The following is a 12,301-nucleotide window of genomic DNA, read 5'->3' on the forward strand; positions in this document are numbered from 1 at the left end:
TTTAACTTAGTAACAGTGAAGGAACGGTGATATATTTCCAAGTCAGGATGGTGAGTGGCTTGGAGGGAAACTTGCAGGGACTGGTGGCCCCATGTATCTGCTCCCCTTGTCCTTCTAGATGGAAGGTGCTGTCTGAAGATTTTTGGTGAATTTCTGCAGTGCATCTTGTGAGATGGTACATGCTGCTGCTACTGAGCACTGATGGTGGAGGGAGTGTACGCTTGTGGATGTGGTGCCAGTCAAGCAGCTGCTTTGTTCTGGATGGTGTCAAACTGCTTGAGTGTTGTTGGACCTGCACTCATTCAGGAAAGTGGGAAGTATTCAATTTTAATATAATTAAAATTTGTATTTTCTTTATGTTTGAAGTTAATTATTAACTTGTAAGTATTTCTGTGGCCATGGTGATTTCTTTTACAACAGTACAAAGGGAGCATCTTTGGTAGCAATAATGTAGTTTTGTTAACCTGAGAATATCCTACGACTTAGGAAGTGTTACAAAATGGTGGTGAACCCTTCTGTTAACCAAACATGCAGAAAAGCTCACCTCACCTCATAATCTGTTAAGATATGAGTGACAGAGAACTCCCAAATTCCACAATTAAAGAAAATAAAGTCAAACTCTAAAAGTGAACATTAAACAACACTCTAAGCCCCCATTTCTCTTAGCTGCTTGTTATCTGCCTCCAACTCTACAACAATGTACTGTTCCAATAAAAACACATATTAAGATCAGATCAACTTAACTTCAAAACCACACAGTGGCTGTCATCATTGGTGTCTCTCTTCTCCCGGCTGAAGATCTCCTGCAGTTGTTGTCTTTCTTTTACTGCCAATATTTTTTATATGAGAAAGGTACCTTTGAATGGCAGTCTTTCTCGATGGCAGTTACTCTCTCTGACTTTCAAATGCCTGCTTTTTTATATCCGAACTTCGAATCATCTCATTGGTTTGATGTTGACAAAAACAATAAATTTAAACTCAATTGTGTTTTAGTATCCTGGGGCATAATTTAAACTGGTTAAATTCAAATAGTCAAAACAGCAACCAATGCCAATCTATTTCACAGCCAAATTTACATATTTTCAATTTTCCAGTACACACTGAGACTGCTGGCTAGTCACGTGGCAGGTGCTTGTAACCTCTCAGTGCAAAACAGTATTCATTCTGTCTTAAAGGTACAGTTTATGCCTTCAGCTTCATAACAAGAGGTAAGCCAGTATGCTTCAAGTTCTATTAGAAATGTCTAGAATTTGATTTGTTTTAAAATTGAGGGGAAATGCCTGTAGCTTATGGAGAGAGAGAGAATGTGTTTTTGAGCAGTTCTGTGGAGTCCATGGATGAGATGGTTTTGTAGAGCAGTAAATCTAAGAAAGGGTTGAATGTAACAAATTATCATTTGAGTAAAGAGATACAGTGGTGACCCCGGAATCCGAACACCCGATTGTTCGAACAACTTGGAATCCGAACAATTATTTCAAGAAAATTTTGCCCTAAAATCCAAACACATTTTCAGTATCCGAACACCACGTACCGTTCAGGTCGCACATTGTTTGTTCAGTTCGTCCCAGGAATTAGTCGTGAAAGCATCTCTCGTGTGTCCATCACTAGTTTACCTTGTGTTTTCACCTTGATTTGTGCTTTATTAAAAATTATCACCCTTGTGCATTCACCATGGCACCCAAGAAGAGCAATGAAGCAAATAAGTGCATTCACCATTAGCACTCCTCACTAAGGTAAAGGAAGTTATTTTCATGTTAGTACATTTATTTCTTGCTTTTATTATTATTACTTGATATTTAGGTCATTTACTCATCTTATTTTACCTTAACCATGTGTATTTGCAGTTAAAAGTGTCTTGAAAATTTTTTGGGGGGTCCAGAAACGGATTAATTCACTTTCCATTATTTCTTATGGGGAAAATTGTTTTGGAATCTGAACTTTTCACAATCCGAACGGCCTCCTGGAACGAATTAAATTCCGATTCTGAGGCACCACTGTAGTAGTTTTCCAATTTAGAAGTACTGGGATAAAACATTGAAGAGCTTACTAAAGGTGAGCATATTAAACATAGGTGCACAACAGCTGCATAAAGAAGCTATTAGTGTTTCCAGTTCAGGAGTTAAAGTCAGACTTAGCTTAAACCTAGGAGTTAGGAAAAGTTTTTTTTCCCTCTGGTGCCAGTAGGTAGAAGGGTGATTTTGTACACTGTATAGGATTCTGAAGCAAAAACAGTTTTGCCACCAATTTATGTTTTTGTTTCAGATTTCCAGCCTCTTTGTTTTATATTCCTGTATAAAGGATTTTTTCTGGAATCTGTAAAGGAATTCTTTGGAATTAATAGGATCATATTTTCTTTCTGCATTTTTAAATCTTTAGATTTCTTTCATAGGTAAATAGTATGTTGTTTTGTATTGTTTTTTTTTTCAAACTTTTGTTTTATTGTTAAAACCAAATCCACAACGTTGTTTCAGTGACAGATCAGCTGATTAAAACCAAATCAACACCAGGACATGTTACAGTCTGGAATCTGTCTCGTCTAATCATTACAGCAGCACATAAGAAACAATTAATTGGGCTTCAGAAAACTGTTTGCTGAAAATGTGTCGCATTTTTTTTTCCCGAATGAATTTACAATTGTGAGAATTGTTGGGAGAAGAGCAGAACTTCAGACTGCAGGTTTCTCCACGCCTGTGGTTTCATCATCTGAATTCCGCCAACAGAGTTTTCCGCCTGATTTAATTTAATTCAACGAAACCCCCAGGTCCCCAGCTATTAACTTCATTAAACCAGCTAACTCCCGCGCCACACATTCTTTATGATTGCAGTGCCCTCCACTGGAGGGTTGTCTGGCATTATTCAGTGTAGATGGGGATGTGTCTCTGATGCTGAGCTGCTGTAATAACCGGGAAAGGCGGAGTAAACTCCATCAGAATAATTAAACCCCCCACCCCCAGTCTCAGTCACTGTCCGGGATTAGCTGCTGCTCCGTCACCGCTTGGAATATGAATCTCAGCAACAGAAAACCCTTTCATTTTAGACCACAGCTCCTGCCTTCAATCCTGGGCTACGTTCAGTAAAATATCAGAGAATCGCAGACTGAAGGTTTCTCGGACCCAAACAGTTCAGGCAGCGCCGGATACGATCCTAGGTACAATTCCAAATAAAAACACAAACTGCTGGAAAAACTCCACAGTCCAGCGGCATCTGTGCAGAGAGAGAGAGTTAACGTTTCGGGTCGAGTGACCCTTCCTCCTAACCAGGTACAATTCCGCAGGTAACTTTGCAACATCGTTTAGTGAAGACGTTTGTTTTTTTTTTGCTGATCTCTCCACGTTGGTCCTGTCTTTGTCAAACATCCCAGACCTGCCTCTGCACATCTTCAGTTCCTGAACTGTTGTTTGGGGACAGGCTGTAGAGGAGATTGGCAGGGTGGGGAGTTGGGAGGAATTGTTAGGGGGGAGAGGGGGGGAGGTTGAAGGTTGTGTGTTTTGGAGGTTGGTGCCCGGCGTTCTTCCGTGAAAATTCTGACTGATTCCCAGAATCACAGGCGAAGGCATCCATTCAGCCCCTCAGATCTGCTCCATCCCATGCTGTGGTGGGTTGCACACTGTTCATTTTGGTTGGCACTTTGTAAAGAATCATAGAGTTATACAGCATGGAAACAGATCCTTTGGTCCAACTAGTCCATAACAACCATGTTCCCAAACCAAACTAGTCCCACTTGGCATCATTTGGCCCATATCCATCCAACCCTGTCCTATTAATGTATTTATCCCACTGTCTTTCAAATGCTGTAACTGTACCTGTTTCCACCACTTCCTCTGGGAATTCATTCCACATGACCACACTCTGTAAAAAAAGTTGCCCCTCGTTTTTAAAACATTCTCCCCTCACCTTAGAAATATACCTCCTAGTTTCGAACTCCCCCAACCTAGAGAAAATACAGTTGTTAATCACCTTATCTATGATTTTGTAAATCTCTATAAAGGTCTTCAGGAAAAGCGTTTTCTGTAATTCATTCTCTGGTTCCTCCCCTCCTGTTTTTTTTGTCCAATTATTCCTGCTTTGGGATGTAGGCGTCACTGGCTGGGCCAGCATTTATCACCCATCCCCAGTTGCCCCTTCAGAAGGTGGGGGTGAGCTGCCTTCTTGAATTGCTGCAGACCACATGCTGTAGACAGGCCCACAATGCTGTTAAGAAACAGAAGGAGATTTGGGATTTTAGCCTAGTGACCATGAAGGAATGGCAATATATTTCCAAATCAGGACAATGAGTCGCTTGGAGGGGAATTTGCAGATGATGATCTCTTTTGAAGCTTTGCAAATTGAAGTTTAAACATCCCAATTAAAATTTTCTCCATCTTATTCAACATTATTGTAAACACCCCTCTCCTGTCAAAATCATAGGAACAGGTGGCCATTCAGCCCACTGCGGGGTAATCAGGCTGAGGTCAATCTGTATTAGGCCCCATCTATGGTCGTCAGTTCCATAACCCTCAACACTTTGAACTAAAATTGATCCATCAGCAGCAGATTTGAAATTTCCAAATAACCTCCAGCCTTTAACAGCTGTGTGTTTGTCAGGGCTGATCATCCAAACTTCCACTGGTCTTTGTTTGAACGGTGCCTCCTGAAAGTGTCCCTGTAATGGCCTGGCTCCAAGTTCAGGTTCCAACCCCTTCTTCTGGACTTTCTCACTCAAGAAAATCAGTTCTCTCAGCCTATATTGTGGGATATAGGTAAATTAATGTTACTTCTGCAGTTCTGCAATTATAATTTCTGATACAAAGTAAATGAACTCACACCAGTGTGTGGTTGTTTCGGCCAGGAGCTGAGTCAACAAGAATGGAAACTATGTGGAGGAAATATATAATTGTTTTTGTATTAGCTAAAAATTGTATGCCAGCATGAAACGTGACTGCAAGACAATGGTAGATATTATGGGCAAATAGATGAATGAATACTTTTCTTCAGTATTTACTCAGGAACAGGGCATTGTCGTCGATGTGAATACTGAATGAATACTTTTCTTCAGTATTTACTCAGGAACAGGGCATTGTCGTCGATGTGAATACTGAGTCACAAATAAGTAGAATGGATGGCTTTGAGGTATGTAGAGAAGAGGTGTTGGAAATCCTGGAAAAGGTGAAAATAGATAAGTCCCCTGGGCCTGATGGCATTTATCCTAGGATTCTCTGGGAAGCAAGGGAGGAGATTGCAGAGCCATTGGCCTTGATTTTTATGTCCTCTTTGTCTACAGGAGTAGTGCCAGAAGACTGGAGGATAGCAAATGTGGTTCCCTTGTTCAAAAAGGGGAGTAGGGATAACCCTAGTAACTATAGGCCGGTGAGTCTCACTTCTGTTGTGGGCAAAGTCTTAGAGAGAATTGTAAGGGATAGGATTTATGCACATCTGGATAGGAATAATGTGATCAAGGATAGTCAGCATGGTTTTGTGAAGGGCAGGTCGTGCCTCACAAACCTTATTGAATTCTTTGAAAAGGTGACGAAGGAGGTTGATGAGGGGAAAGCGGTAGATGTGGTATATATGGATTTTAGTAAGGCGTTTGATAAGGTTCCCCATGGTAGGCTACTGCAGAAAATACGGAGATATGGCATTGAGGGTGAGTTGGAGGTTTGGATTAGGAATTGGCTGGATGGAAGAAGACAGAGGGTAGTAGTTGATGGCAAAGTTTCTTCATGGAGTGCCGTCACTAGCGGTGTTCCGCAAGGATCTGTTTTGGGACCATTGCTGTTTGTCATTTTTATAAATGACCTGGAAGAGGGGTTAGAAGGTTGGGTGAGCAAGTTTGCGGATGATACGAAAGTCGGAGGAGTTGTTGACAGTGAGGAAGGATGTGGCAGGTTACAGCAGGATATAGAGAAGCTGCAGAGCTGGGCAGAAAGGTGGCAAATGGAATTTAATGTAGCTAAATGTGAGGTGATTCACTTTGGGAAGAATAACAAAAAGATGGGGTACTGGGCTAATGGTCGGATACTTGGTAGTGTGGATGAGCAGAGGGATCTTGGTGTCCATGTACACAGATCTCTGAAAGTTGCCACCCAGGTAAATAGTGCGGTGAGGAAGGCATATGGCGTACTGGCTTTTATTGGTAGAGGAATTGAGTTCCGGAGTCCTGAGGTCATGATGCAGTTGTATAAGACTCTGGTGCGGCCGCATCTGGAATATTGTGCAGTTTTGGTCGCCATACTATAGGAAGGATGTGGAGGCACTGGAACGGGTGCAGAGGAGGTTTACCAGGATGTTGCCTGGTATGGAAGGAAGATCGTATGAGGAAAGACTGAGACACTTGGGGCTGTTTTCATTAGAGAAAAGAAGGTTTAGGGGTGACTTGATTGAGGTGTACAAGATGATTAGGGGGTTAGATAGGGTTGACAGTGTGAACCTTTTCCCGCGTATGGAGTCGGGTATTACAAGGGGGCATAGCTTTAAATTAAGGGGGGGTAGATATAGGACTGAAGTTAGGGGTAGGTTCTTCACTCAGCGAGTCGTAAGTTCATGGAATGCCCTGCCAGCAGCAGTGGTGGACTCTCCCTCTTTATGGGCATTTAAGCGGGCATTGGATAGGTATATGGAGGATAGTGGGTTAGTATAGGTTAGGTGGGCTTGGATCGGCGCAACATCGAGGGCCAAAGGGCCTGTACTGCGCTGTATTCTTCTATGTTCTATGTTCTAGATAAGATGTTGTGAGGGGATGAAGTTAGGCCAGATATGCCTAGTAGGTATGAACATCTGTTTCCCACTTTTACAGAGACACAGGAAGAAATCCCAATTAAAGAGGTCATAGGGATCAGAGTGGCTTCGGGAGAAGCCCAGATGGAAAGAGTAGATACTGATGAAGAAAGAATATGCCTAACAATGACCTGCAGTGGGATGAGGTCAAATGGCCTTGTGAGGCCAGAAATAAGCATTTTGTCACAGACAAGGCTGGATAAGGCAAGAGATAAACAGGAGTAGGGAAGTGGAGGATGTAAACAGGGGGGGAAACAATGAAATAAGAAAAATATATGTAGGAACCAAATTATATAAATATCGAGTATTTCTTGAACTCAGTGTGTTTTGTCCCTGCCTTGTGGACATCACACCCACTTGCAAGTGTAAAATAAATGACACTACTGATTCAGATCTTGTCTTGGACTGAAATTATTGAAGTGTGTGAGCATTGTTTCTCACATTATGAAATCCTTTTAGTAGCTTAAATTCCTCGATTAGATTATCCCTTAATCTTTTATATTTAAGGGAACGTAAACTGATTCCACTTGAATTAATCTCGTCCGGATATTATGCTGCTGAATATGCAATGCACCCTCTTCAAGGCTGATATTTTAAAAGAACAGACAGACCATTCGGCCCCTCCTGGCTGCTCCTTCCTGAAGTGCATGCCCAAATTGAACCCGATTAATCTTGCTGGGACCTCTGGGTAACCGCAATTAAAGTTACTTCTACCTCTTTCCTAATTCAGTTGCAATGGAAAAATGACCAGTATTTCATTAGCCTTTCAAATTATTTTTTGTACCTAGCTTTTCGTGATCTCAATACTTTCCTCCTAAAGCCTCTCAGCTCCTCTACAGGTTTGAGCCTTTTCTCATTCGGAAAATACTTTTTTGTCTCTCGGTCTGAATGGCCTACTCCTGGTCATGGAAAGGGGGAGGGAGTGACCCTCAAGCAATGACAGTGGCATCACAGAATGTGATGAAAAACAGGCCATTGTCATCCTTCATCTGGAAATAGCATCCTTCAGGATAGAAGACGATTAAATGAGTTACCAGCAAATCACATTAGAAAATTGAGTGAGAACGTGACTCACTGGAAGTTAAATATCTTTCTTCAGTGCCTCTCAGCTTCAGTTTTGTCTGTGACAGTGTGTGCCTATTTCTTTGTGTCATTTATATTTTGTGCAAATGTTTAGCTCCCATGTTTACCCTGTAATCCTTACCCTTCTCAGATCATCGTTAGGGTTATCTGTCTCCCTGCATTTTACCCAACTTAATTGTTGACCCACATTTCTTGCTCAGTGATCTAAGCCTGGCTTCCCCCTGATGTGACTTAATGACATCATGGCCGATTGAACACTTCAATGCCTTTTACCCACACTGTCCTCATTACTCATGAGATATATGGTTATCAGAAATCTATCTACATCCACCAAATCATGCAGGGATTGAAGATATTGCAGCTACCCTTGCTGATAACACAAAAATGTCAGAAAGTGAACTGATGACAGGTCAAAAGAATCAGACAAATGGATAGAGAGAAGTTAGGTTAATGGTCAAAGATCTGGCAAATGGAGTATCATGCAGGAAAGTGTGCAAATATCAGTGTTTCTTTGGAAAAAAAAATCTAAATGGTGATAGATTGTTGCGCTCTGCAATGCTGAGAGATCCGGGTGTGCTGATGCTTGAATCTCAGGAAGATACGGTGCAGCTACAGCAAGTAATCAGCTATGCACGTTGAATGTTCCATTGTGAGGAAAGTTGTTTCAGTTACGCAAGACATTATTTAGTATTTGTTAACTCATTTGTTCATTAGAGACACTACCTTCTGAAAGTCTCAGTCCGCTCTTCAAGGAACCAAAGTCAGCATTACGTGGCTTTGCATCAGGAACAGAAATGTTGCTGCTTGCCAGAATTGCAGCCCAACACCGAGTATTACCTTATAAAAATCAAAAGAACTACGGATACAGTCACTGGAAAAGCTCAGATGGTCTGTCTGCACCAGAAATCAAAGTTAACGTTTCCGGTCCGGTGACGTTTCCTCAGAACTGATGGTAGTGAGGAAAACATCAGCTTATATGCAGAAGATAGGGTCGGGGGAGAGCCCAAGGAGGGAGAAGAACAGTTGGAAAGGCAAAGGAGTGAGGAGGAGAAAGTGAGGACTGCAGATGCCGGAGATCAGAGTCAAAAAGTGGGCACAGGTTATACATCTCTTGTGGAAAAGGAGTGAGTGGATAATGAACTGGCTATGAGGATGAATAGCTGATAATGGAGAGTGTTAGTGGCTCACAATGGGTAGTATATAATAGCAGACTATGTGATAAGGCCTATATGTGGGGTAGGGAGCTAGGACATGGGAGAGTTCAGGCCCTAAAATTATTGAACTCAATGTTGAGTCTGGAGGGCTGCATTGAGTCTACACCAATCGACCAAACAGCATCCCACCCTGACCTATCCCAACCCCATAACCCCACATTTACCATGGCACATTTTTGAAGTGTGGGAAGAAACCTGAGCTGAAAATGTGTTGTTGGAAAAGCGCAGCAGGTCAGGCAGCATCCAAGGAACAGGAGAATCGACGTTTCGGGCATAAGCCCTTCTTCAGGAATCTTGAAGAAGGGCTTATGCCCGAAACATCGATTCTCCTGTTCCTTGGATGCTGCCTGACCTGCTGCGCTTTTCCAGCAACACATTTTTAGCTCTGATCTCCAGCATCTGCAGTCCTCACTTTCTCCTCGAAGAAACCTGAGCACCTGGCAGAAACCCACATAGACACAGGGAGAATGTGCAATTTCCATGCAAATATTACCCAAGGCTGGAATTGAATCCAGGTCCCTGGTTATGTGAAGCAGCAGTGCTAACCACTGAGCCACTTGGTCACCCCAGTCAGGTTTGTACGCTTTTTGAACAGATAAAATTATTTTGAAATATCCAGGCGCTATCCTTTTAAATTTCCTTGGTACATGTGCAGGTTAAATTAAAGAAAGAAGTATTGCTGAAAACTAACATGCTTTAGGAAGGAAACTGCTATCCTTATCTGGTTTGGCCTACATGTGACTCCAGACCCACAGCAATGTGGTTACCTCTTATCTGCCCTCTGGGCGATTAGGGATGGGCAATAAACGCTGGCCTGGCAAGTAACACCCTCATCTTGTGAATTAATTGTAAATGACATATTATTGAAGCTTTTATCTTGCACAAATCAGGACAGTTTTCAACAATAGCAATTTAAATGGAAAAAAAACATTTCTACTGTGTGGCAGGTGATAGATCGGTGAGTGGACTCTGAAGTTTGAAGACACTACTTTTTTGGACTTTTGCTGGAAAATTCTGATTCTGTGAGGAATTATGATGATAACCAATGAAGGATGGTCAGTCATGCTCACAGTACGGTGTACTTGTGTATATTGGAAGGGACATACATGAACACAAGACCCTGTTCTTTGCAGACTGAAAGAATACGTACATAGGCTCTGCCTGTTTCAACTCAATACAATAGGTGACAACCATTTGCTGGTTCATTTCTCAGGACAATGTCTTTGCTAGTCCACCTACCTGGTTTTGAATCAACTGTCAATCAGCATTAATGGCATTTTTCTATGGAACACTAACAGCATTCTTCTCTCATGCAGAATAAATGTTGATATCTCCTCCTTGAACTGGCATTTCTGCAAATTGTACTGATGTGTGGAAGACAAAAAGCTTCTACAAATATTCACTTTTGGAACAATGCCCAATTTCTGTGCTACCAAACAGTTATTAAAGGAAGAAATTACATTCATAAAGTACCATCATTTCCAAATGTCCCAAAGTGCTGTCAGCTTAATAAAGGGAAACAGTTAATTTATGGTAAACAAAATTCCACAAATATTCAGGTGACATTGAAGTGAACATCACAGAAACAGACCATTTGTATAAATGGTGTATTGCTGCTAGTTCCACATGAATCTCCTCTAAATCTTCTTTTATCTCACCCCATCAACCTTGCTTGTAAAGTTTCAGATCAAATCCCCAAATCGTATCGTTCAAACACAGGCACCATCCCTGTTTATTCTCACTGATTAGCTAAATATTTCACCACAGTGATTTTAAAATGTAAATTGGAACAAATTACATTACAGTGTGATTAATAGCTAGTGTGAATCTGTCTGTAATAAAATTTATGCAATGTGAAGGCGGCAACAATTAATTCTAATGAATTCAACTGTTCACTTGAATATATCTGAACACAAATTAGTCATTTCAGAGTTCACCCAAAACCAGTTCCTGGATCTCAGCTCTGACCTGACTCATGAAGTTTCAGACTCACCAGCTCTCCAGGTTTGGCCTGAAGTTGAGTAATTGTCTATTCTCCAGGTTCACAAATATGTATCAAGCCCTACTCCAATGGTGAATTTGTCTGAACCTGGATAACTGTCTATATTTTTATATATAAAATCACATTAGAGTTATAATACCCAGCAGTTCATGAAATCTAATTAAACTTAATTGTTAAACTTGCATACACAGACCAAGTGAGTTTACCGACATATCCAGGCGTGGTACCAGCAACACCTCAGCACTGTCCGTCCGACAATGCAGCACTCCTGCAGTACTGCCCCTCACGACCTTCCGCAGAAGGGTCTCTGCGATTGTGCAGGTTGTATCCCCTCAGTACTGACACTGTAACAGTCTTGCACTTTTTCAGTAAGAGGAATAGAAGGTCAACCTGGATTTTTGCTTGGCCTTTTAGCGTGGGACTTAAAACACAATTTTATGTTTCAGAGGCAGGTGCATTAAAAGCTATGGTTGACAGCAACAGAATACTCCCTGAACAATAATTAATAATTCAAAGATTTACACCAAGTTTAAGTTGCTTCTCAATAATGTACTACCCTTCATTTCCTGCAATGGAACTTAATTTATTACAACAGTTTATTAGCTCCACCTTATTAGCTGCTTCTGTGATCAATGAGAACAGCTACACTTGTAGGAGGTTACTGTATGGAAACCTGGTGTGTATTAATCTGGAATTACATTTATTTTGAAGGAATACATCATGAATAATTCACCAGGATCTGGACCTAATTTGTAAAGAAATCTATCTACAGAGGAACCTCAGTTATAAGGCATTTGATTATCCGAATATCGGATTATCCAGCAAGATCGCGAGGTTCTGATGCTTGGCTAAACAATCGATTATCCAGAATTTGATTAACCGAACGAAATACTGTCTGCCCATGTCCTTCGGATAATCGAGGTTCCTCTGTACTGCCTGATTGATTGACAGAAAAGACAGGAATTATAGTGAAATATTCTCGAAACAACCTATTCAGAGGTACTATTACACACCATTGGAGCAGGTAGGTCTTGAATAAGAGCCTCCTTGCTCACAGATAGGGACACTACCACTGCACCACAAGACGACTGCAATGAATGGCCTGGCGCTGAGAGGTTCAGAGGGATCATTCTGAGGTGCTGATTATAATTTACGTTTCAGCCAACCTATTCAACCTTGCCTATCTTCATGAGACAGTCCCTCCATACCCAGGATCATCCCAGTGAACCTTCTCTGAGCTGTCTCCAAA

The sequence above is a fragment of the Chiloscyllium plagiosum genome, unplaced genomic scaffold, assembly GCF_037043375.1.
Source record: "Chiloscyllium plagiosum isolate Xiang-an unplaced genomic scaffold, Cpla_swu_hap1 HiC_scaffold_43, whole genome shotgun sequence".
NCBI lineage: Eukaryota > Metazoa > Chordata > Chondrichthyes > Orectolobiformes > Hemiscylliidae > Chiloscyllium > Chiloscyllium plagiosum.